At 40.3% G+C, this 27,176-nt stretch overlaps 1 protein-coding gene and 1 long non-coding RNA gene across 3 annotated transcripts in view; one reads left to right on the plus strand and one right to left on the minus strand.

Moving 5' to 3' along the window:
* Window positions 1-9,069, minus strand: part of CCDC171 (coiled-coil domain containing 171) — a 369,266-nt gene extending 360,197 nt beyond the window's left edge. Inside the window, exons 1-2 of one of the 2 annotated variants that reach the window (XM_089913205.1) lie at window positions 7,661-9,069; window positions 6,179-6,232 (exon numbers count right to left, since the gene is read on the minus strand). The gene's annotated coding sequence lies outside the window, so the exon portion shown is untranslated. The remainder of the gene's footprint in view (window positions 1-6,178; window positions 6,233-7,660) is intronic. The other variant, XM_089913206.1, reaches the window with a different exon arrangement.
* Window positions 7,798-27,176, plus strand: part of LOC115803833 (uncharacterized) — a 36,501-nt gene continuing 17,122 nt past the window's right edge. The window contains exon 1 of the long non-coding RNA XR_016393557.1: window positions 7,798-23,065. This is a non-coding gene — a long non-coding RNA (uncharacterized LOC115803833). The remainder of the gene's footprint in view (window positions 23,066-27,176) is intronic.

Below are 27,176 nucleotides of genomic sequence, written 5' to 3' on the forward strand. Positions count from 1 at the left end.
TTCGTGCCCCAGTCCGGGAAGATCCCACGTGCCGCGGAGCGGCTGGGCCCGTGAGCCATGGCCGCTGAGCCTGCGCGTCCAGAGCCTGTGCTCCGCAATGGGAAAGGCCACAACAGTGAGAGGCCTGCGTACCGCAAAAAAAAAAAAAGATGCAATAGAAGAATTGTTTAGTGGGAATTCCCTAATGGTCCAGTGGTTAGGACTTGGAGCTCTCACTGCCAGGGGCCTGGGTTCAATCCCTGGTGGGGAACTAAGATCTCACAAGTCATGTGGCGCAACCAAAAAAATAAAAATTAAAAGGCCAGGACACTGAGTGATAAATGACCCACCAAGACACACCATTATGAAAATAAAAGAATTGTTTAGTAAAATTGTAGGTATACAGGGATAGCTAGAAGATGCCCCCCCCCAAAAAAATCTAAACTGATCTGTCCCTGCTCGCAATAAACAACCCTGAGAGAGATCACTGAAAGAAAAGAGACTCAAATAAGCCAACTGAGATGTAGACTCAAACACTGTACTGGGAACTGACTAATGGCTCCTACAGCCAAACACTAAGGGATCTTCAAAACAGTCAGTGACTCACACAGCTGATGCAGAAGAGTTTGACCTAGGACAAAGACGACAAAACTTTTACCAAGATGGGGTGGGGGGGAGGGAATCCCATTTCTCCAGGGACCTAAATACTAAGTTTGGGAATAGTGGTAGACAAACAAACACCACTATCATTAATCTACTGAGCACCTAGTAAAATGTCAAGCACTGTGTTTGGTATTTTATTTATACATAGAACTATAGAACTCCAATCCTTACAACACTGCAATGTAAAGATTATCCTTTTCAACAGAGAAAACTAAGAGATTAGAAGTAATTTGTCAAAAGACAAATAGTTACAGAACCAAAATTCCAACTCGTTACTATCTATCTAACTCTAAAGCCAAAGCTCTTTCTACAAGGTCATTGTTGATACAGTTAAACTATAAATTACCTTACCTGAGGTTCATTATCCTCATTTCAATTACAGAAACTCATCTAATTCAGAAAGTCTTAAATGACTTGCCTAAGGCCAGTCAGCTACTAAGTAGGGGACACCAAGGACTCAATCAAGCTCTTCTGATACTGAGTCCCAAAATCTTTTCATCTTACCACCATGCCCCCAAAGCTCAGACTCCAGAGGAAGTGCCTTCAGAATGGAAGTTTAAGAGTTAGAAGGGACTCTTCCATACTTAAGAGTAATATACAAGGCTCAAAAGTATATACAAAATGTTTCTATTTTTAAAGTGAAAAAGATGGGGCTTCCCTGGTGGCGCAGTGGTTGGGAGTCCGCCTGCCGATGCAGGGGACGCCCGTTCGTGCCCCTGTCTGGGAGGATCCCACATGCCGCGGAGCAGCTAGGCCTGTGAGCCATGGCCGCTGGGCCTGCACATCCGGAGCCTGTGCTCCGCGACTGGAGAGGCCACAACAGTGAGAGGCCCGCATACCGCAAAAAAATAAAAATAAAAAAAATAAAGTGAAAAGGATGAAACACACACACATATGCATATGTGTCACAACAGGCACAAACAGAACCTCTATTTACCTCACAGGAAAAGAATTTATATACTTAGGGCCTTAATAATGTCTGCTTTTTTTATTTTGTTTTGATCTTGGGCAGAGAAGTGTGGGAAGAGGTAGTTTACCAAATTTTAACATAGTTGTTTCAATAAAGCTAAGTTGAAGGCAACCACCATTTTTCACTGTATTATTTTGCTATGTAACATCTTCAAATCTGAACGGTCTTCTAGAGAGAAAATGGTCTTCTATAGCTCAGGTGCAAGTTTCATTAACTTCCAGATCACTGAAACAGATAACGTAGTAGGCAGATGGTCCCCATGATCTCTGCCCCCTGGTGTTTCTCTCTTGTATAATACCCTCCCCTTTACTGCGGGCAGAACCTGTGACTTGCCTCTAACCAACAGAATATGGCAAAGGTGACAGGCTGCACTCCCATGATTATATTATGTTATATAAGACTCTATCCTAGCAGAGTGAAGTGACAGGCAACCTCTAGCTGATCGTGAAGAAGCACAATGTCACGCTGTGAACTGCCTACGGAGAGGGCCACATGGCAGGGAACTGCAGGCAGCTCCAACCCACAGGCAGTAAAAAGCCAGATCCCTCGGTCATACAGATGCCAACAGGAAATACATTCTGCCAACAACCTGAATGAACTGGGTAGCAGATTCTTTCCAGTCAAGCCTCCAGATGAGAACACAGCCAGCAGCACCTTGACAGCAACTTAGTGAAACTCTGAACAGAGGGCACATCTAAGCAGTGCCCAGATTCCTGACCTACAGAGACTGAGAAATAATAAATGAGGGCTGTTTGAAGCCACTAAGTTTTTGGTAACTTGTTACACAACAGAAGAAAACTAACATGTATAAGAAGCTTGAAAATGCTTTTACAGGGTTAAATAGAAAAAAAAAAGAGTGACATGTAAACTACAAAATGGGTTCTTACACCATCCCTGCCTGTGTGTGTCTTTTATAAAGTCTCTTTGTTTTTCTATAGTTTAATTTTCTAATTAATTTACATAACAGAGTTTATAAAAATCCTATCTAAGGTAACTAGATAGAGAAACTAGAAAATCATGGGCAATATTTACAAAAAACAAATAATTACAAAATACAAATGAATAAGGGCAAACCACCAACAGCCACAAAACCTGCACAGAGTGGAGGTATCTACAGAGAAGCAAGCAGAGGAAAATAACAAGTATGCATCTGAAAGGACCCCCAAAGGGTCAACAGACAGTTAATGGGAAGAGCTGTAGCACAACCTGAGAGCAGCAGCTGAAACTGGCATATGAAACAGGCGTATGGTAAGAGAGTCCTGAAAGGGTTGGTACAGTCCAGCCTCACAGACCTTCATAACTGACTGTCAAGCTACTTCCTGGACAGGGGCCCACACTAATGAGAATCAGTAGAGGCTGTTATCAAAACTGAGCAGGGGCTTCCCTAGCGGCGCAGTGGTTGAGAGTCCGCCTGCCGATGCAAGGGTCACAGGTTCGTGCCCCGATCCGGTAAGATCCCACATGCCGCGGAGCAGCTGGGGCCCGTGAACCATGGCTGCTGAGCCTGCGCGTCCGGAGCCTGTGCTCCAGAACGGGAGAGGCCACAACAATGAGAGGCCCGCGTACCGCAAAAAAAAAAAAAAAAAAAACTGAGCAGGATAGGGGCAATGAAGACAAAGTAAAGACATGGCCCAGACCAAACTGTAGGAGGAAAGAGGACCAGGAAATCTCAGAGCCAAGCCACCATAGTTTTTAACACTCACAACAAACAAAAGACAGGGTTCTGTGAAGTTAGAAAAGCTTTCCTGAACCTTGCTCAAAGTTCAGGTCAACTAACCTTTTATAAAAATAAGCAACAGAAGGGCTTCCCTGGTGGCGCAGTGGTTGAGAGTCCGCCTGCTGATGCAGGGGACGCGGGTTCGTGCCCCGGTCCGGGAAGATCCCACATGCCGCAGAGCGGCTGGGCCTGTGAGCCATGGCCGCTGAGCCTGCGCGCCCAGAGCCTGTGTTCCGCAACAGGAGAGGCCACAACAGTGAGAGGCCCGCGTACCGGAAAAAAAATAATAATAATAAGCAACAGAAAAGCAGAGTGGTCAAATCCCATACAAACATAAGGAAATAGAGAGTAAAGAACAGAATGGACTCCTATAAATGAAAGAACGACAGAAAGACATGCCCACAAAACAGATGAAAATCATAACTTACTACTTCAAAATGAGCTACAAGACATTAACAAAATGGTATAAGGCATGAAAGAATAGGAATCAGAATTAGAGACTGAATAAGGCACTTAAATACTGAACTGACTTCTCTTAAATAAATAAATAAATATCAGAAAAATTAAAATAAATTAAAATAAAATTTTAAAAAACCTCAGAAATAAGGTGAAAAAGATCAGAAAGAATTAGAAATTAAAAATCATTTCTGCAAGGAACATTAAATTAGAGGGAACAAGAGTAAATACACATGGTCAAAAAAATGCCTTTAAGGACGTATGAAACAAAAAAGAAGTAAAATTTTTAAATAAAAATTTAAGAAAGAGATCAAAATGATTCAAGAGAAAATGAAAAAATACTGAAAACAGGCAAAGAATAACCAACATGCGGACAGCAGGAGTCCCTGAATAAGAAGATCAAAGCAAGGGAAACAGAACAAACACTAAAAACTGTAATTCAAGAAAACTGTCCTGAAATACAAAGATTTTAATCCACACTTTCAACAAACAAACTGCATATCTGAGAATACTGACCCAGCACAACCAACAACAAGACACATTCTAAGATAATTACTGGACTTTAACAAAAACTTGTACACAAATGTTCATAGCACCATTGTTCATAAATAGCCAAAAAGTGAAAACAACCCAAATTTCCATCAATTGGCCAATATATAAACAAAATATGAAATATTATTCAACGATAAAAAGAAATGAAGTACCGATATATGCCACAACATGGATGAACGTTGAAAACATTATGCTAAGTGAAAGAAGCGAGATGTAAAAGGCCATATATTGTATAACTCCATTTATGTGAAATTTCCAGAATAGGTAAATCTATAGAAACAGAAAATAGACTTGTGGTTATCAGAGAGTAGAGAGAGGGGGAATTGGGAATTCTAGCAGGTTATGAGGATTCTTTTGGCGGGTGGGGTGGGGGGGGGTCGTGATGGAAATGTTCTGGAATTAGATAATGGTGATTGCTGTACAGCTTAGTGAATATAGTGAAAACCATCAAATTGTATACTTTAAAATGGTGAATTTTATGTTAGGTGAATTATGTCCTAATTTTTTACATTCATCATCATAAAAAGTATATCCTGTCTATAGTCTCCTTTGGCAAACTCTTATTTTCTTCCTCTCGTTGATATCAGTGCTTGATGACACTAGGGCTCAAGGTCCTACCTGTATTTTAGGAAAACTAAATAAACAAAGGGCCAAATGTAGGTTCGTGGTTGAATTTAAACTATGATGGGACTTCTATGCTACTGAATATAGCAGAGATGTAGCAAAATCTCCCTTTTCTTTCACCAGAATGGAAAGAGGAAATGATGAGGTAGCTAAAGTAGCTAGGTACAGTAATGAAAATATCAGTGGAATATTTTCATTTAGCTAAGCCAAAGAAATGCAGGGTCCCCACATAATGTTCCTAGCTTTACTTGAAACTTTCCTATGAAATGTTACAAGTTAAGATAAACAATAATTTGGCTAATCTATATGTGTAATTAAAAATTTCTTATGATATGCCATCAATGTTAGCCTTTCTCTTCAGCCTCAGTATCTGTGCAACTCTTTAAATAATGCTTTCCATTTGAAAATATCAAATTCATCATTATCTATAAACAAACTGATACCCCAAAGCCACTCCCTGCTGTCGTCATTCCTACTGTGGCAAACAACCCTTCTCCAGGTATCATGCTCAAGACTCTATGGATTATCTCATTTCACTCTACACCAACCCCAAGGGAAGATACCATTAATACCCCCATTTTATACCAGGAGGAAACTGGGGCTTAAAGATATTCAGTCACTTGTCCAAAGTCACATCTCTAGGAAGTGACAATGTCACGATTCAAAGCCCCATCAATCCACCTACATTGAGAAATCCCTGACTCCAGAGCTCTGCTGTGTGCCTTGCTATTGACCTTCAAGACATGGCTCACCCCATGGCTTCCCTTGCTTGTCAGGGAAGCACTCTGCTCGATACTGCAGATATCTTAAACACAGATCATTCTTTCACACTTCCAAACTAACTACAAGTCAGGGTCTTCTTAATGAGAGATGACTCAGACTTCCAGTGGATTTCTCAATCCAGATGGAATTTCCACTGGGCTGGGCCAAAACCAGGGCATCCTTTGGGCAGTGATGGATAACAGCAAAGTTTAAATCAGCTTTTTATGTTAATGTATTATTATCTTAATCTTCTCCTAGTAGTGAAGTTGGACTATTCTCACCATTCCCACTGAAATAGATGAGGGGATGTTATGTATATCATTCTTCAATAAGTTTTTAGAAATAGTTAATAGGGCAACTGAGGCCAAGAGATCAATGGTCTGGACATCCCGAGAGTAAGTAAGACAATTTTGCTTTTAGATTTCACAGCCACCACTGGTACTAAGTTTTCCTACCTCACATCTGAGTCCTGTGGGTCATCCAGAATGTACTCATCTCTCTCAATGTGTCTGCACAGATCAGGGGAAAGGGGAGGGGTGGCGAGGATGAAAAGATAAAAGCTATTATTGAGCACTTCCTACATGCCAGACACTACATTAAACATACCTGATCTCAGTGAATCTTCCCAATAACCCTAGAGATTATTATGCACATTTCACAGATGAGAACACTGAGGCTTGGAGAGGTGGAGTAACTTGTGTAAAGATATCCAGTGGGAGGGTTAGAATTCAAGCTCATACTCTGGCTGACTCCTAAATCCATCCTCTTTCATAACTCAGTGCTGTCTTCAACAATAACCACAACTGTGTTGTGGGTGTCTATCAGCAAACTTACACATTTCACCTTTAAAAAAGATGTTTGGTTCTTTCATGAAAACAAGACCAAGACAAATGGGCTGAGGCAATCAAAGTATTTTAGAATTAAATGCGACTTTAGAGACCAAGTCCATCCTCCTTATCTGACAGATAAGGCATCTTAATGCCCAGGGAGCTTAGGTGATTTGGCTGAGGTCACAGAGCTAATAAAAGCCTCCACCAAACTAATACAGAAAGCTCCAGACTAAAATTACTGCCTTCATCTTTCCTTTTGGAAGGTTGCATTGCCTTTGTTTCCTCTTCATTTCAAGGGAAACCAAGTGCATCTCCGACTCTAGGCACTAACTTCAATAAAACAAGTGACAAAAACTGGTAGGTTCTTTTCACCAAGATTATGAAAGCAACTATAAAACATCCATGTGTAATGTCTTCAAAGGAGTCGGACACCTAATGAAATTGCTTCTCAAGTAAACTTACGCAGTTATCATTGGAGATCTGCTTAAAACGAAAAAAAAAGTGTATTTGCCTAGGATAAATATCACATGGAATAAATAAAGAACAGTCAAAAGTAGGCTCCACTTCTGCAGAAATTGCACAGCCCGGGAAAAACTCACAGCCCTCTCTTCTGTCTCCTAAGAGTCCTGGCGTAGAAGCTACAGAAGACAGCCCAGCATAAACTCTTTCTTTGGTTTACCGAGCATTTATAGAATGTCTAGGGCGTGGCTGGCATTTTTATTAAAAAGGGATGAAAAAGACCTGGTCCTTGTCCTCGAAGGACTTATTGATTCTTGAGAGGGAAAGAGCCCAGAAGTCCGGAGTTGTAAACCTAAGAAGCTCCAAGTCCAGGCCCTCTGGGTCCTGCCCTTTGGTCCCTACCCAGTCCTCTGGATACTGAGGCAGCGGTCTTTGGCTAGAATGCTCCAGGAAGATCTTCCTCAGGTGGGCGCAGAGGCCCGGCGCAAGGCGCTGGAGGTGTGTCCCCACAGACGACACGAACTGCCACAGAACAGCCTCAAACTAACTCGGGGTCCCCATAACCCTCACTGCAGCCCCCTATACCTTTCCTCTGAACACCTCCCCGCCCAAATCTTTCCCCTCCAAAACCCCACACCCGGTGGTTACCTCAGGGGTCTCCCGTGATCCAGACTGCACACCCAAGACCCCTGGGGCAGCTTCGGATCTCAAAGGCAGAGAGAGGCCCAGGCAGGCCGCGGGGTCAGAGCAAAAACTGTTGGAACACGACGGACTCTAGGACCCAGGGAGAGGGAACAAACAGCACAGGGGTAACAAGAGGGAGACCAGCCCCAGGGAGACGGTGTTTACAACTGCCACTTCCGGAGACTCGACTTCCCTGGCAGACCTCCGCAGACTTTCGCTGGCCGCGGCCCCGCCCGGGCCCGGGCGGCCCCTTTCCTCCCGCCTCCGGCAGCCGACAGCTCCAGGATACGCACTCGGAGAACGCCGGGCTCCGAGTGGAAGATCTGGGCCCGCGAAGCTGCGCGGCTTTGCTGGAAGGTGACCGGCGCATGCGCTGTTGCTGGGGAGCGGCGCGCTCGCGACCGCGCGCGGTTCCGCGCCTGGCGCGGACCCTCCCCCCTTCTACCTCCGCCTGAGGACCCCTCGGCCCACGTTCCAGTGTGGTGGTCTCAGTGTGAGGTGCCCGGGTCACCGTTCCAGAATCCCCAGAGAGCCGACTGAAAAGGCAGGTTTCTAAGCCCTAGCTCCTTTTCCCCGCCTACTGAATAAAAATCTTAAGAGGTCTGATCCCAGATGCTGCATTTTTAAGCTGGCTCCCCTGCTGATCCGTAGGGTCAGGACAGCCCCTCGGGGTACGTGGTCCGGTGCCAGAACCGGGGGAAATTCCCTGGGCTCGCTTCTGCACCAATGATTGGTTTCCCGCTGTTCAGACCGCTATCCGCCTGCCGGACGCTTCTAGTCCCCTCCTCCCATCCCCATTGTATCCCAGCTGGTGGTTGTAAACGGGGACGCAAAATGCGGGCCAGCGCGCTGATGCAGCTGCAGCGCCTTTCGTTATAAATATTACGTAACGAGGTACCTCACGAAAAAGTCCTCAGAGCCTTAGCAAGTGCCCCAGCTCCCTTTCCTACCCTCGTCCTCTTCCCCACCCCCGACACACACACATATACACACGCACCCCACGCACGCTTTCCTCGTTGATAATTTATACTTTGGTTTCTCCTGGTAGCCGCTGCCGCCTCAGGGAGATTGGAAAACCAAATCCTCTTTTGTTCCTTGGCTTTTGAAAGCCTGTTCCCCAAAGAACAATGCAAATTGGCGGGATATTGACTCAGGATTTAATCTTCAACACCACCTCCTCCTCCTCCCGAAAAGGTGTTTAATACAAAAAGAACCTTTTATGCCAAAATAGTGCCTTGTGGCTTGTAATTAACCTGAAACCAGGTGTAGGGGCCGTCTTTCCCCTGTCTCCCTGGGATTAAAACCTCCTTGATTCCTGTAACACTGAAACTCTGAAACTTTAATTGGCTTGAGTTTAGTCATTTAGATTAGGAAAGGAGGCACATCCCGCTTCAATAGTTTAGTCAGAAAGAGGGTAATTTCTTCAAAGAAAAGAGTGTATGGAAAGAAAAGAGCCCACTCTAACACTTAGAAACGAAATGGACAATTACAACAGACTAATGATATTAGGACTTTTTTTACTTTACAAGTTTTAAATAATATAAAATTTTTATTTGTGCTTTAGCAAAATCACAGAATTGAATATTGTACAGCAAGAAATGCCAAATGTACTATACTGCACACTTTTTTAAAATGAAAAAAATGGATGCAGCATGAAGACTTGCAATCTTCATTTACTTGTTCATTCAGCATTTATTGAATACAGACTATATACCCAGCCCAGAACTAGGTGGTTGAAATGCAGGATACATGATACAGGTGCAGTGGGATTCAGAAGAGGGAAGTATAATATCAACCCTGAACAACCAGAAAGGCTTTATAGAGAACTTTGAGTTCAGTCTGGGAAGGTAGTTATAGATTCACCAAATTAAAAGGAATTGGAAGACATGGAAGCTGCAAACAGGGCAGGAAACAGCAAGAGGCATTTGGAAAACTGAACAAAGCTCTGTGTGCAGTCTTGGGGTAGCGGATGTGGGGAGTAGGATGTCAGGCTGGAGAAGTAAGCAGAACCCAGATCACAGAGGGCCGTCTAGGTCATACTTAGTTTACCAAGCAACAGAGCTAAATGAAGGATGTTGAGCAGAAAAGTTCTAATAATTAAACAATAAATCAGACTGTTATCAAATACTTGGAGGTTTTCTGTGTTTTTCTAGTAGTTACAAGGTCAATTCTTTGTTGTCTCTTGTTTGCCTAACATGCTATACTACTTAGGAAAGCTGTACAGAAAGATGCTGTCTAGCCCACTTCTCTTTTAGCCTCGAGTCACAATTCTCATCGCATTCTTTCTCTTGAGATATTATTCGATCCACCACCCCCACTCTTCCAAAACAGATTTCGCAGTCAATAATGACCTCATTACCAGATCCCAGGCTCCTTGAGTTCACTGACACTTTGATCACTCTCAGATTTCTCTCCAGCATAGGTGAGACTCAGGGTTTAGGCAGCTCTCTGACCTCTTTGCTGCTGCTCAGGAAACCATTATCACCTTGCCCCTTAAGGGGATACTTTCTCAGTTTTGCCCTCAACCTTCACCATTCACCACAGTAGCTTTCTTGGTGATGTCATCCATTCCTGCAACTGTGAACTCTGTGTCCACAACTTTCAGTTCTTTATGTCTACCTCACATACCATAATATCATAAGCTGAGCTCTGATCTTGAATTTTTAACTCTCATTTGAACAGTGTCATTTTAATGTCTGTCAGTATTGAGTTCAATATATCTAAAACTTAATGATCTTTCTCAGCTTCTCACTGGAGCCCCACAAACTGCTCTACCTATTTATAAAACTTATAATCACAGACACCCAAACAAAAAAAAACTTAGAGAATCTTTCTTCTCTCTCAGGCTCTCAATTCCTTCATCTGAGAATTACTAAATCCTACTTACTTTGTCTCCTGTGGCCTTTCTATGCCTCCTACTAATCATCTTCATTTATTTGTTTCCTTGTTGTTTCATATCCAGACACTTGTAATCAGGACCTTTGCTGTGGCTGACGCAAGTCACCCACCTCCTCCTTCTGTGCAAATTCTCAACATTTTTACAAGTTGACAACTAATATCTAGGGCATTTTTAAACCGGGAAATATGAGAGGAGAAGATCAAAAAATAGAAAAAAATCAAAAGCAGGCCTAAGGGCACATATGCACCTTTCTGACACTAAGGGAGTGTTATGAGCTGATTGTGTACATGTGAGCCGCAGGGTTTTTTTGTTTGTTTGTTTTTTATTGCGGTACGTGGGCCTCTCACTGCTGTGGCCTCTCCCATTGCAGAGCACAGGCTCCAGACGCTCAGGCTCAGCGGCCATGGCTCACGGGCCCAGCCGCTGCGCGGCATGTGGGATCCTCCCGGACCAGGGCACGAACCCGTGTCCCCTGCCTCGGCAGGCAGACTCTCAACCACTGCGCCACCCGGGAAGCCCCGCAGGGTTTTTTAACACCAGATGAGCCACATCCTTTTGACCCTAGTAACCTCTCCCAGAAGGTTCAAACACCAGGTGCTTGATTATTACGCTGCTTTGGTATCAATTGTTAGAACTGCGAGCCCTGCCATAATTGTTGCTCTTGGTGGCCCTGGTTCTTTGCTCCTTCAATCCCCATACTGTGTGCTACAATGGAAATGATCCTTCTGAAGCATAACTCTGATTACATTACCCTTCATTAATTCTTTTAATGGCTCCTCAGTCCTTACTGGATAAAACCCCTACTTTTCCTCCCATCCATCAAGGGCCCTTATTCTTGTCCCTACCTGCCTTTCCAGCCTTACCTTCTCTTATCTCACAATAAATCTTCCCTCTCATTCACATTAGCAACAGAAAACACAAATAAATGTAATAAGAGGTAGATATGGACTTATATTAAAAGGTTTAAGATATATAGGCTAATATAAAAGATAACATTATTTATTAAACATATGTGCCAAGCACTAAGCTAAGTGGTTTCACACGTATTCTATTTTTTTTCAAAAATGCATATGTCTTTATCCTTTGTTCCGATAGTAAATACATGGTCACTTAAGTCAGGGCAATTTTTTTTTTTTTTTTGCGGTACGCGGGCCTCTCACTGTTGTGGCCTCTCCCGTTGCGGAGCACAGGCTCCGGACGCGCAGGCTCAGCGGCCATGGCTCACGGGCCTAGCCGCTCCGCGGCATATGGGATCTTCCCGGACCGGGGCACGAACCCGTGTCCCCTGCATCGGCAGGCGGACTCTCAACCACTGCGCCACCAGGGAAGCCCAAGTCAGGGCAATTTTAAAAGTAAAATTCTCCCCCAAGTCCTACCTTCCCAGTCTAGATTTAAAAACTGTTAGGAATGTATTACATTTCTAATATAACATTTTGATGCATAAATAAATACGTTTTAAAGAAGGCACATTTGTTCATTTATTTCTATATTTACGCAAGTGTGCATACACACAATAGTAGCAGACACTGCTTTTCCATTTCCTACACCATCCTTGCTGACAACCTTAATCTGTTTGCAGCAGTAATAGGTAGAACTTCAGGAGATGAATGGTCTGATCTATCCTATTTCCTCCTGCTAGCTACTGGCTCTCCAAAGCTCCCTGGTAGCTAGGGTTGGCTGTGTTACCAGTTCTGAACAATGAAATGTAAGGGCACACCTACTGAGGTGAGAATAAAAAGAGCCTTGATTCTCCATGACACTCCTTAGCTTCTGATCCAATCCTGGACTTCCTTCTGACACAAACGATTAATGGTCTTAGAATTCAAGTCTGTGCTAGTCATGTTTTCTGTTATTTGAAGCCAGTGGTGTGCTGATTTCCTTGATGTATACTAAATACTGCCACTGTGGCTAATTTCAAGCAACCAACATGCAGTCTCTTGACTGCAGAGTTCAGAAGAAATATGTACATTTGGCTCTCAAGAGTCCTGTGGGAGCCAGCTCCAGCACATCATTGCTATTGATAGGTAGATAAGTAGGTAGGTAGATAGATTTTTTTTTAACTTAACAATACAGCTTTAATACATTTTTATGTTAATATGAAAAAATATACCTTTTTATGGCTGTATTGTAATCCGTTTTATGAATGCCCATAATTTATCCCATCATTTAAGTTGTTTCTGCTTTGTTTATTTACTTAAAAAATAAAAATAAAACACTGTCTCCAAAGGTATACTTTGCATATTTGTCTTTTTTTTTTTTTTTTGGCCACGCCATGCAGCATGTGGGATCTTAGTTCCCCAACCAGGGATTAAACCCACGCCCTCTGCAGTGGAAGCGTGGAGTCTTAACCACTGGACCGCCAGGGAAGTCCCACATATTTGTCTTTTTCAAGTCATAGTATAAATACCTAGAATAGAAATTGATGGATAAAAGGATAAGCATTGAAAACCAAAATCGATATAATTACCTTTCCCTATGTTAAATACAGTAAGTCCCCTACATACGAACCTTCGAACCTTCAAGTTTCAAACTTTCAAAGATGCAAACATGCATCTGGTTCCAACAAGGAACCAGAACCTGTGCCATCAACGTCAGGCATGAGTGAAATTGCAGCTTGCCCTCCATCTCCTATTGTTGATGAGCCTTCAGCTCTACCATCTCCCACCTCCTCTCCCTCCTCCAGTCAGTAACTCTTCTTGCCTGTCCACTCAATGCCAGCCCCTGTATGCCAGCTGTTGTACTGTACAACTGTACTTTTCAAGGTACTGTACGGTATGATTTAAAAACGTTTTCTTTATTTTTTGTGTTTTTTTATGTATTATTTGTGTGAAAAGTATTATAAACCTATTAGAGTACAGTACTATATAGCTGATTGTGTTAGTTGGGTACCTAGGCTAACTTTGTTGAACTTACAAACAAATTGGGCTTACGAATGCGCTCTTGGAATGGAACTCATTCATGTGCAGGGGACTTACTATAATAGTGGGACTAGACATACTTTCCTGTACTTTTGTTAGACAATTCTGGGACCAAACAAAAATAACCTTGTTGCTTGCTCCAGTTGACACTTTTTCCTGGAAGATAAGGCTGTGAACTTACTAAACAGATTACTTATAAAGGCTAACAGTTTATTTACCAAGAAATTATTCAAAACCATTGCCTTGGGGCTTCCCAAGGCTTTACCAAGAAATTATTCAAAACCATTGCCTTGGGGCTTCCCACTGTGGCGCAGTGGTTGAGAGTCCGCCTGCCGATGCAGGGGACACGGGTTCCTGCCCCGGTCCGGGAAGATCCCACATGCCGCGGAGCGGCTAGGCCCGTGAGCCACGGCCGCTGAGCCTGCGCATCTGGAGTCTGTGCTCCACAACGGGAGAGGCCACAACAGTGAGAGGCCCGCGTACTACAAAAAAAAAACAAAACAAAATATTGCCTTGCTGTGCCCACCAATCTAAGGCTGTTGTATCATAAACTCTGCCTAATCCCAAACATTTCACTGACTTGCTTCTCTCGCTAAAACCCTAAAAATAACTGGCCCTAATTTTTCATTTTGAGTCACTACTAAGGCTCAGTCAAGGTAGTGTTCTTCCTTACTACAGTAATTCTAATAAACTTAACAGTTTTTATGATGAGCTTTTAAGGAGTCAACATTTGAGAGCTGTACTTTAATTTTTTATACATAGTACCAGGTTACTTTTCAGAAAGAGTATCAATTTAAAGAAATATCAACATTGTATGAGAGTATCTACTTCTTTCTGCCCTTGCCAGCAGTAGATATTTTTGCGGTATTGAAACGTTTCCAATCTGATAAGCAAAAACTGATATGCCATTGTTCTAATGTTCTTTTAATTTGCATTTATCTGATTACTGATGAAGTTTAGTAACATCCAGAAATGCCACTTTTATCTTATGTAACTAGATGCATTAACTCACTAATACACCACTACTGCCATCAGAATTTAGAAAGTTTGTACCAAGTCTAAGAACTTAATTCATAACCTTAAAATGAATAATTATAAAGCTGCAGCCAAGTCATTGTAGATAAGGTAGCATCCTTTAAAGAAATTTAAATTAAATATTTAATTTAAACATTGAGCCTATTTATTATTATTCCTGGCCAATCTAAAAAGCACAATTTGAAAGTAGAAATGTTAAGGAGTGGGAGTGAGGGCAATAATGAAAGAAAGGAACCAAAGTCAGTTTGTATAACAGTGTGAAGTAATTATTCCAATATGACTAGTGGTGTTCTTGCAAATTATGGGCAATAGGAATGTGTTTTTCTTCTGCTTGTAAATTTAAACTAGCATTCTCCAATATTTATCCTTAAGTGATATGAATGATATCTATTTCTAGTCCCATATTTACTCACTCAATAGACTTCCAAAAAAAATAAAGAAGCTATGTGCATTTCTCTCTAGTGGGAAGGTCTGAAAGAGGTCCAGATTTCTTAACCTGCGTGGGACTGCTAGACTATCCTCTTTGGTTAGAAGTTAGGATTTCCCAAAAGGAAAAAGGAAGCCCTCTGGCCTCAATCTGAAGACTGAGGAGAGAAGAACTGAGGGAGTACGTAGTGGACCTCTAAGTTTATAACTTAGTGGGCATCTTTGTCTCCAGCTTTGTAAAAAGGCACATTTAATGTATAGTCTTAAATGTTATAACTCTCACTAGAGAACAGCTTTATAGTTGGAGTTGTAGATGGAAGGAAGGTCCAATTAATGAAGCGAAGCTAGGCCTACCCCCATATTACCCTCTTCTTGCCTTCCGTAGAATCCCTTGTAGAGATGTCCGCATTGATGAAGGAGGAAAGTGCAGTTAATGAGCTCCAGGTTGTGAGCAACTCAAAGGAACACAGAAGCATTGAGGGGCTCACTAGCAGAGAAGCAGCGGCCAACTCAGAAGCAACTGTAAGACAAACCCCTCCCCTTTTAAAAAAATATACTTGAAAAGGATGACTCTTTAAGAGGACTGAAAGTTTGGGAGATATCTATCTATACATATACTTATAGATAGATATGCTTATAGATAGATATACAGATATGTATACACACATATATCTATATGTCTGCATTTTCTATTCGGATCAATGTATCTATTTGTCTATGTCCCAATATCACCATGTTTTAATTATTATACCTTTATAGTACATTTTTAACGTCTAGGCCATCTCATTTTTCAAAACTTTCTATGCATTTAATTAATTAAGATTTGTTAACAAATATTTACTGAACACTTACTATTTGCTAGATGTTGTAGGTTATAAAAATATAAAAGCAAACAACACACACAAAAATCTCTGCTCTCACGGAGCTTACATTTTAGTGAGGGGACACAGGGGAAACCAACATAATCCCTATCAATGAGTTACACCCTCATGAGACCAAGCATGCTTTCTTGTCCCTATGTTAAATAATACTGACACCAAGCAAAAATAATGTATTTGCTCCAGAAAATACCTATTCCTGTAAGATAATGCTGTGAACTAAAAAGTTTATTTATCAAGACCAAAAGCTTTCTCATTTAAGACTTGCCTCAAGACCTTTCTCCACACTTTGCCCAACAGTTTAACCATCCCAGGGCGTTCCTTGCTAGCAAAACCCTTTAAAACCTCCCTAAAGAAGAGCCTTCCCTAATTTCCTCATTGTGAGTTACTTTGGAGGTGAGTTTAGGTAAGATAAGAAGGAAAGCTAGACACTCAGAGCTTTTAGCATGAGTTCAAAAGTCTTTTTTTAAAATATTTTATATGTAAATATACAAATTTACTTACAATTTTTAAAAGTCCATGTAATATTACTGATAAATAGATGATTCTTTGGATATATTAGTCGTAACACCTTGAGCTTAAAACAACTTTGTCCTCTCTCTGACTTTCTCACAATAAAAATGTTAGCTAAATATATATATATATAACATATTTTTTTAATACATGCCTTGGGTTTAGTTTCTCATGATTTAAACCTTTTAAATTTATACATTAATTCTATGGGCCCAGTAAGTTATTATTTCCATGGATGGTTTAAGATTACAAACATAAGGGAATTCCCTGGGGGTCCAGTGGTTAGGACTCTGCGCTTTCACTGCTGTGGGCCCGGGGCTAGGTCCCTGGTCTGGGAACTAGGATCCTGCAGGCTGTGCCATGCAGCCAAAAAAGAAAAAAGATTACAAACATAAAACTGTGTTTGGCTAAATGAAATTGCAGTAATGGATATTTTTTTCTTTTTCTTTTTTTTTTTTGGCTGTGCAGGGTCTTTGTTGCTGTGCACAGGCTTTCTCTAGTTGCAGTGAGTGGGGCTACTCTTCGTTGTGGTGCACCGGCTTCTCATTGCGGTGGCTTTTCTTGTTGTAGAGCATGGGCTGTAGGCACACGGGCTTCAGTAGTTGCAGCATGTGGGCTCAGCAGTTGCAGCATGTGGGCCCCAGAGCACGCAGGCTTCCGTAGTTGCAGTGCATGGGCTCATTAGTTGCAGCGCGTGGGCTCTAGCGTGCATAGGCTTCAGTAGTTGTGGTGCACGGGCTCAGTAGTTGTGGCTCGGAGGCTCTCAAGCGCAGGCTCAGTAGTTGCGGCACACAGGCTTAGCTGCTCTGTGGCATGTGGGATCTTCCCAGACCAGGAATCGAACCTGTGTCCCCTGCATCGGCAGGAAGATTCCCAACCATTGCGCCACCAGGGAAATTCCAGTAATGGATATTTTTAAAGGATATAATCTCATGGATTCTTACAATACTGTGCGTGATAAGGATTCAATGAGTTAACACAAATTGTAATTTCCAGATTTTTAAGTCAATCTTAAGACCTTAAATTTATATTAAAATAAGTTTGTTAACAAATATACTGTGGTTACTCAAATAATTTTTATGTAAAAAAGACCACTAAAGATAATTTTAAACTACTCTTGATCCTAATTTTTATATATGGAATGGCTATAGAATAGCAATAGCAAGATGTGCAAATGTTTTTAAATTATTATATACACACATATATAATTCTGCCTACTTAAAATGTATTAAAGTAGTATAATCTATATATCTATACCTATATCCATGCTCAGTGGAAAAAATTAGCAAGATAGTTCTTGGTTTCCTACCTTCTAATTTCTCTTATGTTTTAAAAATCCAAAATTTGTAATAATGAGAATCATTAAATAGAAAGAGGAATATGCAATCAAAACCATAAATATGGCATGCCTGTTTGTTGTTTAAGGATATTGTTGCAGTATATAAAGATGTTATATTCAACAACATATATACATTGCTCTGTTAATGCTAAATATATTTTAAAGCTAGTTAAAACCATTAATTTAATCATCTATTAGTGTACAGTAAGTTCCCTACATACGAACCTTCAAGTTGCGAACTTTCAAAGATGCGAACACGCATTCCATCAACATCAGGCATGGGTGAAACTGCAGCTTGCCCTCCATCTCCTATTGCTGATGATCCTTCAGCTCTACCATCTCCCACCTCCCATCCCTCCTCCAGTCAGTAACTCTTCTTGCCTGTTCACTTGATGCCAGCCCCTGTATGCCAGCTGTTGTACTGTACAACTGTACTTTTCAAGGTACTGTACGGTATGATTAAAAATGTTTTCTTTATTTCTTGTGTTTGCTTGTTTTCTATGTATTATTTGTGTGAAAAGTATGGTAAACGTATTACAGTACAGTACTATGTAGCCGATTGTGTTAGTTGGGTACCTAGGCTAACTTTGTTGGGACTTACGAACAAACGGGACTTACGAACACACTCTCAGAGAAGAATTCGTTCGTGTGTAGGAGACTTACTGTATTTATATATTTGTATATGTCTAAGTGCATGCATAAAAAGGTATACAAAGATAAATTAAAAAAGTTTATTTAAAATAAGAGCAATAATAAAAGACAAAGTTGAGATCCTATGTATTCTTTAGTGTTAATTTTAATATGGATGGAAAACAAAAAGTAATTAGAATCTGATTTTTTTTTCCCTGTAAAGTAACCTGATGATTTTGGCTCAAATAAATAAAAGTGCTTTTTTATTCCCAAAATAGTCTAATTCTCTAGACTTTTGGCGTATTTCTGAATCATTTTGACAAGAAGTTAAAAAAGAAGTTAAGTTCAGGAATTCCCTAGCAGTCCAGTGGTTAGGGCTCCACACTTTCACTGCCAAGGGCACGGGTTCAATCCCTGCGGGGAACTAAGATCCCACAAGCTGCACGGTGTGGCCAAAAAGAAAAGTTAAGTTTCTAATAACATTATTACATATTGTTGTGTATTTCCTATTTATTACCTGTAACTATTTCTTGACTTTGAATAAGATACCTCATGTTTGTATCTTATCTCCTCTGACAACTCTTCTTGATTTTTTCTGTCCCAAATTCAGAATAGTCAGACTGTTAAGCTTTCTTGTAAATCAAAACTTTCTTCAAGTTTACTGGAATAGCCACCAGCACAGCCAAAGACTTATAAAAGAAAAATAGTAAAAATACTTAGGCTTGTTTGACATTCTCCAAATTTTAATCAACTTAAAACTGTTGTGAGAACCCTTTATCAAATTTAGGATAAAAACAAAATTATAAAAAACTTTCAGTAACCAAGAACTTCTTATGCACAAGTCATCAATTTGATATCATTGCTCTGCTCCAAATCTATGCTTTTCTGCCCTGATTCATGATACCAGTGCTGGTCCCCACAATCATATCTCTGTGGCCAGCAAATGAAATGTTATGGTTTTTCAGTGGAATGACACTGCATGGCCACAGCTGCAGGAAGACTTTTTTCCTTTAGGCTGTAGATCTCCATTATCATTCTCCAACAGAGGAGCTCCAGCTTTATTCTCAGGCTATTCTTTCTCTTCTTAATGCTACTTTAGATCAGGTCCAGCCAACTTACATCCTCTGGCGGCAGCTGGCCACTTCTACTGACTGATCCAGGCTGCCCACACTCTCCAGCAATGGTGAACCAATTCTACAGACCACTCTAGTGAGTTTCTTCACTCCTGGCAGCCTGAGTGGCTGTGTATGTGGTAGGTATGTCCTCTTTGAAGAGGTCTGAATCTCAGCCTTGGGGGAGTGTTTGGTGAGAGGAGGTTCTTCACCTAGTCTCCAGTACTTTTATTGCTTATTCCTCCTCAACCTAGAGGTAGGAGCTGCTTTTTTTCACCTGATATTCTAGATCCCTTAGACTCTTCTTTTATCTCTATCTCCTATTAGTTATTAATTATTTTTATTAAATTTTCCCTGTTCAAAAAACTGATGTAGTTTCTGTCTCTCGTCTGGTCCCTGACTGACATATCTTAGAAATATACTTTTGATCATGTCCAAAGACTGGTACAATAAATATCTCCAAAAAGTTTTTATTTCTAGGCTATTAAGTTCCAATGTCTCTTTCAATCAGGGACCATGATAATACACTTTGTGATACAAATCAAAAAGCCTTGGAGTCTCCTTTCTTTTCATAATATGCTTCAGTCACTGTAAAAAACAGACACTACAGCAAAATTCTAGAATGATGATCCTTAGAACCACTTCTTTTAAGCAGAGAGATTTAAGTCATTTAAATTACTGGAAAACTGTACTGACCAAAAATGACAAGATCAGGAGGAGACAGCTTCCACCTAGGACTCTTAGATCAAGAAGATGACTGCATGAAGTAGATAGTTTCCAACCAAGACTTGTGAAATAAGCTCTAAAGTCACATGGAGTCATAGACTGCCATGTGTCAATAAGCACGATTTTGCTACTTGCCAAGCTGTTTTCTTTCCTCTTGGTTGCCTTAAGATTTTGGATTATTAACTATGATATTTACAAGATCTTTAATCTTAACAATGCTTTTTGCATCCCTAGTCACTCCTTGGTAAAAGTCTAATGCTTGGCTACAATTTTGTTGTGATTTGGCTAAAACACAAAATCAAATAAACTCTTGAGTTTATATTCTCTCTCCTTGGGGTGCCATTCATTTTCCTTTTATATTAGCTCCCTATAATAAGTCAGTTGATTTCCTGGGTAACTGGATTCAACCACTAAGTGACTTTTTTTCAGAGTAACACAACAGGTCAGACAGCCAGAAATGCCCTATCATGTTCCCCCTCTAAAGAAAGAACACTTGGGGACTGTGTAATAAGTCATTTGACTGGCCTTTGTCCCTAGTTCTTAGGAGATAATCTCTAAACCCTTAAAACCTACTGGGTGATAGGGGAGTCTTTGTTATTCGTGGTAGACTCCTCAGACCAAACCAGACAGTTTATGCTAATGAGGTGACTCAGATGGGGGCCAGACCACAAGGACAAACCATGTGATTAGAGGGTTGGGACTGTGAGCCATGTGATATCAGCTTGACCTCTGGGGAAGAAAGAGAGCCTGAAGTTTAAGTTCAACCAGATGCGTAATGATGAAATCAATCGTGCCTAAGTAATGAAACTTCAATAAAAACTCTGGACACTAAAGCTCAGGTGAGCTTCCCTGGTTGGCCATACTCATTGAGTATTTTCACACTTTGATGCTGGAAAGGTAACACATCCCTGAGGATGATAGGAACTTCATGTTTGAAACTCTCCCTGACTTCATCCTATGTATCTCTTCTTTTGGCTGGTTCTAATTTGTAGCCTTTCGCTATAATAAAACTGTAACCATAAGTGTAGCACTTTTACTAAATTCTGTGAGTCTTTTTAGTGAGTTATCAAACCTGAGGGTGGTCATGGGAAACCCTGAATTTGCAGGCAACTGGTCAAAAGTGAGGGTCACCCTGGGGACCCCCACAATTTTGGCTAGTATCTGAATTGAGAGCAGTTTTATGGAGGACTCTATTCTCAGAATTTTCAGCTTGACAAACTTATTATAGGAAACTTTTGTAGGAGCTAGCCTTTGTAACCAATAGAAATAGAGCTTGAAAAGGGTTTAAAATCAGATGGAGCATATTCAAAGACTATATCACTTTTATAAGAAAAGAACGCTAGTGCACTTAACCCCAAGCTCTTTCCCTTGAACCAACTAATGATCTCTTTATTACAAATATAATTTCCTGACACCAACAATACTTATATAATGTTGAAAAACATTACCGTACCATTTTACAACTCCATAGAGATATTATCACAAAAAATATACCATTGGTTGTCCTCTTGCTACTGGTATTAAATTTGTGGCACAAAAACTGACTGCTACTAGCAGATTGAATAGAGATAAGTTATCTTGGTTAATTGATGCCTGCTTTCAAGATAGAATCCAATATCACCCAGGTTTCATTTTAGCCCACAAAATTCCCTTCACAGAAAAAAAAAATCTTTAAACAATTTATTCAACATAGGAAAACTTGGATTTGATTTGAGTTCAAAAACTTTAAAAACTGAATATTTGGGGGACTGCCTTCTTCTATACCCAAGGCTTTTCATTTTATGCTTTCCAAGAGGCCTGAAAAGTAGGAGTAATCCTACATGCTTATGGTTCAGAAAATAGTAAAACTAGATAAGGTGTCTAAGACTATGGAACTCCTCACCTAAAATTTCATGAGGTTGGACAAACAATGGTTCAAAAGAGTCATTAGATGTTGTATTGGCTTCTTGAAGGAGAGCATGTGCTAAGGGAAATAATGTTGTACTTAGATTTCTGCAGATTTCTCTGGGATCTTTAATAGTACTAAAAAGATCTGGAAAAAACAAATATCATGAGACTAAATAATCTGGCTAATACCCAAATCTCTGGTTCTGAGAGCTCTTCATATTTGAAATGGAAACTATTCTATTAATTTAATCTTTATCCAAATTAGGTTAGCATTTGTTTGTGTCACCCTGCTCAAATGCAAAACTCAAGAATCTTAAGGCAGTTGAGCAGTCACTCTGCCTACTGATGAACTTCCACCAAAAACAAACAAACAAACAAAACAAGAAAAGTTGACACTTGTAAAAAAAAAAAAAAAAAAAAAAAGTTGACACTTGTAGAAGTTAGAACAACTAATATCAGAAATTACACTCAATCACCGCATATCAAACATGGTGTAGATCCGGTTTGATTATGTCCCCAAATGATAATACTCCTCCACATTAGCCTAGAGAATGATAAAAGAGGAGACTGGGAATTTAAACCAACATAATTCTCAAGTCCCTGTGTTAAATAATAACAAAGCAAAAATATTGGCTTCTGGTTGGGGAATATAACGTGAACTAACTAATTTGTTTATCAAAACTGCTAGCTCATCAAGACTTGCTTCAAAATTCTTGCTTTACTGAGTCCACTGATCCAAAGCTATTATATCATAAACTCTGCTCACCCTCAACCAGTTCCCCAGCTTGCAAGACCTGTCTTTAAATTGCCCAGCCCAGGTCCTAAATCTCTATAAATGCCTCTCCCTAATTTCCTCATTTGGAGGCACCCCTTAGACACTGTCATGGTGATGCTTTCCCTTAAGTAAAAGCAAACTAAATTTAGCTTTTTTGATCAATGTGTTTTCTGTGTGCATGTGTGTGTTTTCTGTTAGAAGGGGTCAACTGTTGATGCAAGCAATAAACAAGTAAGTAAAAAATATATAGCATGCCAGATGAGGATAAGTGCCGTGAAAAAATAAGCAAAGAAGTGGGGAAGGAAATGCATGTGGGTGGTGGCGGGTAGGTCGGGTGTTCTAATTTTAGATCAGGTAATCAGGGAAGGCCTCCCTAAGTGGATAACATTTGAGCAAAGACCTGTAGGCGTTGAGGGAGTAAGCATGCAGCTATTTAGAGAAAGAGCATTCCAGAAAGAGGGACTAGCAATTGCAAAGGGTGTGAGGCAGGAACTTGCCTGGCATGTTGAAGAAGTAACAAGGAGGCCAGTATGGCTAGAGAAGAGAGAGCAAATGGCAGAGAGATTGGATATGGGGAATAAAAGCTAATGGGAGGGAAAGAGTTTGTATAGGGCCTTTTCTTTAAATGACATGGGCAACCATTCAGGTGAACTTTACAATCAGTTTATCAAGGAATTACTAGAAATGTTTAGATAATTGACATTTTTATGGTATTGAATCCTCCCATCCAAGAATATATCTCTCCATTTATTCTAGATTTTCTTTTATATCCTTCAGTAAACCCTATACAGTTTTGCCCCATGAATCTTATAAATTTGTGTTAAATTTATTACTAGGCTTTTTTTAAAAAAAAAAAAATATATATATATATATATATCTTTTTTTTTTTTTTTTTTTTTTTGGCTGTGCCGGGTCCTAGTTGCCGCACGCTGGATCTTGTTGTGGCATGCGGGGTGTTTAGTTGCAGGATGCAGGATCCTTTTTTTACTTGCAGCACGCAGATTCTTAGTTGAGGCATGTGGGATCTAGTTCCCTGACCAGGGATCAAACCCAGGCCCCCTGCATTGGGAGCACGGAGTCTTACCCACTGCACCACCAGGAAAATCCCTATTACTAGGTTTTAAAGGTTTGTTTTTGTTTGTTTGCTTGTTTTTTATTGGAGTATAATTGCTTTACAATGTTGTGTTAGTTTCTGCTGTACAATGAAGTGAATCAGCTATGTGTATACCTATATCCCCTACCTGTTGGACCTCCCTCCCATCCCCCATCCCACCCATCTAGGTCGTCACAGAGCACCAAGCTGAGCTTCCTGCACTTTACAGCATGTTCCTGCTAGCTATCTATTTTACACATGGTAGTGTTTATATGTCAATCTTAATCTCCCAATTTGTCCCACCCTCTCCTTCCCCCTCCGTATCCACATGTCCATTCTCTACATCTGCGTCTATTCCTGCCCTGGAAATAGGTTCATCTGTACCATTTTTCTAGATTCCACATGTATGCATTAATATATGATAATTGTTTTTCTCTTTCTGGCTTACTTCACTCTGTATGACAGACTCTAGGTCCATCCACATCTCTACAAATGACCCAATTTCCTTCCTTTTTACGGCTGAGTAATATTCCATTGTATATATGTACCACACCTTCTTTAACCATTCATCTGTTATTGGACATTTAGGTTGTTTCCATGTCCTGGCATTGTAAGTAGTGCTGCAATGAAAACTGGGGTACATGTGTCCTTTTGAGTTATTGTTTTCTCAGGGTATATGCCCAGTAGTGGGATTGCTGGGTCATATGGTAGTTCTATTTGTAGCTTTTTAAGGAACCTCCATACTGTTCTCCACAGTGGCTGTATCAATTACATTCCCACCAGCAGTGCACGAGGGTTCCCTTTTCTCCACACCCTCTCCAGCATTTATTGTTTGTAGGATTTTTGATGATGGCCATCCTGACCTCATTGTAGTTTTGATTTGCATTTCTCTAATAATTAGTGATGCTGAGCACCTTTCACGTGCCCCTTGGCCATCTGTATGTGAAAGGTTTGTTTTTGTTTGGATTAGTGTTTTGCTTTGGGGGTTTTCCCTCCAGTACATTCTCTAACTGGACCACATCTCAGTTACTACTGTTACTCTAAGCTCAACTACAATTCTGACCTCTATCAAGACAGGTTAGTTTTGCCTATTTTCACCTTTATGTAATTATTAGGATATTTTTTTAAAACTACTAATTTTTAATATATTCCTCTTAAAGACAGTTAAGACAGTTCAGAATTAATTCTAACATCCATTTAGCACATTTTCTTGGCATATTTTGGTAATAGTTATAGTGTCTCCAAATAGTGACAATTTTTTCTCTTCAGTCTTGGTAGTTATAACTTACTTCTGTTACCTAGCTTACTGCATTGGATAGAATTCTCAGGACAATTTGAATAAATCAGGCCATTAATGTGAAATAATTCTTACATTTAATCCCTTTAAATATAATTCTGACTGATTAGATTAGAAATTGTTTTATATTAAGAAAGTATCTTTCTCTCACTAATTTCCTTTTTTTTTTAACCAAAAGTCTATTTTTGCATCTGTAGTGAGCACTATAAGTGGTATATTGAACAAGAAAACTAGTGGGATGTGATCAAAATGCACCTATACGTTGTTTCCCATGGTCTCTTTAACATGTATTCAAAGGGCAAGGTTTATTGCTTCCCCTTGGAAGAAACTCAAGTTTGACTATTTTTTTTTTTTTGGCTGCAGCGCAGCTTGTAGGATCTTAGTTCCCTGACCAGGGATTGAACCTGGGCCCTCAGCAGTGAAAGTGCACAATGACTGCCAGAGAATTCCCAAGTTTGACTATTCTGATTACTCTTAGGTGATTGGAAGTCCAGACATCATTGTAGGAGGCAAAATGTATTTTTAATTCAGTAATTAGAATGTCTTGTCCAATATATGAATCGAAATATACTAACGCTTCAATCTGCATTCAAAGGTGAGATTTCTCCACCCACACACTTTTAGGTGGGCCTGGTTTCAGGTGGGATGCCTGTTTTTATGGAAGGAAATAAAGTCAATCTCTTCTCTCTTTTCCACTCACTCCCTTGGAGGAGGAAGTGAAAGGGAAATAGACAACTTATACTTAACTTCTACTATTGTAAGATGACCTCATATTCTCTGAGCCTAGAAAATTTGCTTGTGAGTAAATTTTAAAATAAAATATCACAAACATATAGAGAGGAGCATACATGACACAGCTCAATGAAATTTTGCAAAATGAGATTATCCATGTAACTAGGACCCAAATCAAGAAACAGACTATTGCCGGACTCCAGAATTCTCTCTTGTACCACCTTTTAGCCACATGCTTACTCTAAATTCAACCACTATGCTGACCTCTAATAATATGGGTTAGTTTTGCCTATTTTTTGACTTCTCTGTAAATGGCATTATAGAGAATGTAATATTTTATATCTCATTTCTTTCACTCAACATCTGTGAGATTCATTCATATCATTGAATGATTGAGTAAGTCATTCTTTCACTTACTACTGGATAATATTCCATTGTCTGAATATACCACATTTACTTGTCCATTCTACACTTGGGAAGCCTTCAGTCTGGGCTAATACAAATAATTCTGCTATAAACCTCTTGTACATGTCTTTGATATACAAAAGTCTATAATTTTGTTAGGCACATACCTATGATTGGAATTGCTGGATCAAAGGGACCATCAAATGTTTAAAGCTATCTTTTTCTGCATTGAGACTTTTGTGAACACTTCCTGAGGCTCCTTGCTGCTATCCTCCGTCTACAACTCCCATGACATGGGCAACAGAATGGTCTGCCGCTCTCCACTCATCTCCTGGGTTTCCAACGGTATTCCACATGGTTTCTCTTTTGGAGTCTCGTTGCTCTTTGCATGAGTCTTCTTGGTCAGGAGTCAACAAGGCTCCAGTCTGCCCCACCTTCTCTGTTCCCCCACCAGAGGGAGGTATGTTCGTTCTCTAAGAGATCTTATTAAAGCCCCTGACTTGGGAATCGGGAGGAACCTTCTACCTCTGCTGCTTGGGGCATTTGAGACACAAAATATACCTTAAATTTTCTCTAAAAAAATATCTTCAGAATTGTTCTTGAATCCCCCCCCACCCTGTATCTGGTTCTTTTTAATGTTCTTAGAGTGGGAATGGGATCCAAGATGAGTTATCATTCGTTTGAAAATCTGAAGATTGGTCTGTCTCATGACTCACTTTGAAATTAATCCATCATTGCTCAGTACCTCAGTACTTCAAGTATCATACTTCAAGTATAATATCCTACCACATAATCACTTTTTCCACTTTTCCCTA

This window comes from Delphinapterus leucas, chromosome 6, assembly GCF_059928025.1.
Source record: "Delphinapterus leucas isolate spDelLeu-1000000601 "Yukka" chromosome 6, BTC_Dleu_Yukka2, whole genome shotgun sequence".
Lineage (NCBI taxonomy): Eukaryota > Metazoa > Chordata > Mammalia > Artiodactyla > Monodontidae > Delphinapterus > Delphinapterus leucas.